The 4,228-nt window shown below is 38.7% G+C and overlaps 1 long non-coding RNA gene across 1 annotated transcript in view; it reads left to right on the top strand.

Annotated features, from left to right (window-relative positions):
• Nucleotides 1–3,973, top strand: part of LOC123512808 — a 27,794-nt gene extending 23,821 nt beyond the window's left edge. Inside the window, exon 3 of the long non-coding RNA XR_006677195.1 lies at nt 3,595–3,973. This is a non-coding gene — a long non-coding RNA (uncharacterized LOC123512808). The remainder of the gene's footprint in view (nt 1–3,594) is intronic.
• The last annotated feature ends 255 nt before the right edge of the window (nt 3,974–4,228 follow it).

Below are 4,228 nucleotides of genomic sequence, written 5' to 3'. Positions count from 1 at the left end.
ATCACATGACTTTTGCTCAGATTAAATTCCATTTGCCACCTCTTGCTCCACTCCCAAATCTTATCCAGATCTGCCTGTAAAATTTCACAATCTTCTTCACTCTTCACACACCTACACAACTTCGCATCATCCGCAAACAAATTAATATAACTGTTTACTCCCTCTGGCATGTCATTAATATATACAAGGAAAAGTATTGGTGCCAGCACTGAGCCTTGTGGGACTCCACTCTCCACCACCAACCAGTCCGACTTTGCATCCCTTATTACCGTTCTCATCTCCCTCCATCTCAAGTAGTTTTCCATCCACTTTAACACTTTTCCTTTCAGTCCTCCATAAATCTCTAATTTCCATAGCAGTCTCATGTGAGGTACCTTGTCAAAAGCTTTCTTTAAATCCAAATATACACAGTCCATCCATCCTCTCTCTCTTGTATTTTGTCAACCACTCTTGAATAAAAGCTCAGTAGATTTGTTACACATGACCTCCCTTTCCTAAAGCCAAATTGATGATCCGATAATAACTTATGATCCTCCAGGAACCGTATCCAATATTTCTTTATCACCCTCTCACAAATCTTACCGACCACACTTGTTAGAGACACAGGTCTATAGTTAAGAGGCTCTTCCTTACTGCCTCCCTTATAAATGGGCACCACTTCAGCTCTTTTCCACTCTACTGGTACTTCCCTGTTTCTAATGAGCACCTTATAATATCATATAATGGATCAATCAATTCTTCTCTACACTCCTTCAATAATTTTCCTGAAACTTCATCTGGTCCCATCGCTTTATCATCTTTAAGTTCCTCCAACATTTTATATAACTCCTTTTAGGTATCTTAATGTCATCCATGTGCACATTTCCTTGTACATTCTGAGGCTTTACAAACATTGTTTCTTCAGTAAATACTTGCTGAAACCTATTATTTAGCAATTCCGCTATATTCTTAGGGTCATCTACTATCCCTTGCTCTCCTTTTAATCTTTCAATGGACTCTCTCTTTTAAGTTTACCATTTATGAACCTGTAAAACAATTTTGGATGTTCCTTACTCTTGTCTACAATATCTTTTTCAAATTTTCTTTCTTCCTCCTCCTTACCCTCACATACTCATTTCTCGCCACTCTATAATTCTCCTTATTTAGTATATTCCTGCTCTTTTCCATCTTTTCCAAGCCACATCTCTCTTTTCCTTAGCCTTAACACAAGTTGCATTAAACCAATCCTTTCTTCCTTCCTCTCTCGGTTTATACTTTGGTACAAATTTCATAACTCCTTCTTTATAATATTTCATAAAAATCTCATATTTTTTTGCACTTCTCTGATTTGTAACATCTCCTCCCAATCTAATTTTCTGAAATAATTTTTCAAACTTTCTGTGTCCATCTTTCTATAATTCAATCTACCACTCCTGTATGTCTCGTCTTTCCTTCGCTGTGTTGTTGCTATCTGCATTTCCATAACCACATGATCACTCTTTCCCAAAGGACATTTGTATTGTATATCTCCACATAGGTACACTTCTCTTGTTAACACCAAATCCAGTCTAGCCGGTTCATCATCTCCTCTATATCTAGTATTTTCCTTCACCCTCTGTTCCATCATATTTTCCATCATTAGATTAAGAAATCTCTCTCCCCATGCTTCCTCTCCAACACCACTTACTAGATTTTCCCAATCCACCTCCTTACAATTAAAATCTCCTACTAGTATCACCTTTCTTTTTCCAGATAATACACTTTCCAAACTCTGTAAAGTATCCTTGATCATATTGTCGTATTCCTTAATGTCCAAGAATTTGTTTTAGGAGGTACATAGGTCACCATGATTATTAATTCTTTTCCATCACTTTTTATCCTTATGCTTATCACTTCTGCGTTGTTCTTCCCATACCAAACCTTATCCACATTTATTTCTTTCTTCGTCATAATCATAACTCCTCCTCCACCTTTACTCTCTCTATCCTTTCTCCATATATTATATTTATTATCCAAATTTATCTTTGTTTTTTCATGCAATTTTGTCTCAGTCAAACACACTATATCAGGCTTCTCCACCATCATATAGTCTTGCAATTCCAATCTACTTGACAGTATCCCATCTATATTAGTATACATTACGGTCCACCCACTGCTCCCTCTAGGGGTTCCTCCACATTCCTTCTTTCCACATACCACTTTCTGACTCTCTCTCCTATAACTCTCCAAAAAAACTTTTCTCTTTCCTCCTCAGACCGCTCATCATTTTTCCTTCTCGCCTCTTCCACCAATTCCTTATATCTTCTCCTCTCTTCCTCATTTCTATTCTTTCTCACAAACACCTCTTTACAACCTTCTATCTCTCTTAACTTTGATGTTCTATATAGGATATCCTCCGCAGATTGTTGTGACTTCAGTACTACTTTAATCGGTCTGCTCACTCCTCCTTATACGGACCCAGTCTATGGATCTCTTCCACTTCTTCTTGTAGGTCTTTTTTTTCATCATCATTTAGATTTTTGAACAGATCTCTTACCGTTTTTAATTCTTCCTTAATTCTCTTAGGCTTATATGTTATATTTTGTTCTTTCATCCCAAATATTAACACACTCTTCTTCTTTTCTGCTATTTCCCTTATCAATGTTTCCTTATTCTTCATTACATTAACCAGTTCCTTGGACCTTTCTTTTTTGTCTTCCTTCAACTGATCTTTAATTATTTCTTGTAATCCAACCATCTCTGCTTCCCTCGACTCAGTCCATTGTGTTTTCTTCAGTTCCCATTCCCTTTCAAACCTTTCATTCTGCTCACTAATCATTTCCTTAAAGTCATCTTTCTCCTTTACTACTCTATCCATTTTCTCCTCCAACCGTCTCTTGTATTTTTCAACCTCCACTCTCAAGTGTGCATTCTCATCCACCAATCGTTTTCATTTTCCTCCAGTCTCTTAACTCTTTCCTTCAAAGCCTTGCGGAATTCTCTATCCTGCTCCTCCTCACTCCTCTGAACTTTTAATTCCTTCACCAACTCCTCAAATCTCTTCTCCAACATTACCAATCTACCTTGCATTGTTGCCCCTGTTGAAGATGGACTCATGCTTTGACTGGCCACTTTCGGCTTTGCTCCATGGGCCTCATCGGCATATTTTGAATTTGATAATTTATTTCTTACCAGTCTATCCATTTTTTTTACTCTTCCTGGGAGCATGTGGGTGTGTGATCACTGGGGGCCAGGCCTGGTAGCTACGTGTGTGTAATGGAATGCGTTGGCGGCTGCTATGGCTGACCTTTGTGTGGTTCCCGCTCTGTCGTTTGGAGTGTGGAGGTTCTCACACCTCCGATCACTCCCATGTACACGCCACCAGGCTACGTTCACTCTGTACACTCGTTCACTCGCTCTGGTTGCCCCTCACTACCAATAACGATTCTCACTCAAGCACATTGCTTAGCGTGTGGAGTATTAGTTAGATGCCACTCTGAGCAGGAGACACGTCCGCTCTCTATGGAGCGCGGAGTGTGTGTGTGTGTGTGTGTGTGTGTGTGTGTGTGTGTGTGCGCGTATGAGTGTGTGCATTTATTTGTTTGTTTGTACTTATGTTTATACTTCCGTTTGTAGATGCTGTCTTCCCTGTGGTTCTGGAAATTGCTATCCTGGACGGTGTGTTCCCTCCGCAGACCTTTGCGACACTGTGTCAGAGTATGTATCTGGTGGTTGTGATTCTCCTGCATCCGCGTGCACTTGCTGTTACCCTACTTAATTCATATAAAAAGCTCAAGATATTAAAGAGGCAGATTTGATACAAGTGGGAATAAAAGCATCACACATCTTCCACAATATCTGCTTCCTCATTCCTAAAAAGTATTATGTGGAAACATGTAACCAGGTCTATATCAAAAAGTACATTTTCATAAATTGCTAAATTCATACAATTCAATGTACTGTGCACGTAAATAAAATGTGTTCCTCATGAAATTATATTTTTTTTCTATATGGCTTAACATGGAATGAACATGAACTATTGCATATTTACATATAATTCAACAAGACTGCAGCTTTATTATTCAAAGAACTTTTCTGTCAACTGTATATGCGCGAGTCGCCTTTGAACTTTGCCGTGTAGTAACTATACGGACAAGAATTAGAATTAGAAGGTGGAATTCAGGTGACTGGAAAAAGTTTCGGTGGATTTGAAATACTTACAAAAACAGAGACATGAATTGAAGGGAACAGTGCAATGTCGCCAACTCCC

This window comes from Portunus trituberculatus, chromosome 34 (assembly GCF_017591435.1).
Source record: "Portunus trituberculatus isolate SZX2019 chromosome 34, ASM1759143v1, whole genome shotgun sequence".
Lineage (NCBI taxonomy): Eukaryota > Metazoa > Arthropoda > Malacostraca > Decapoda > Portunidae > Portunus > Portunus trituberculatus.
Note: the sequence above shows the minus strand (reverse complement) of the source record. Positions and strands in the feature narration are given on the sequence as shown.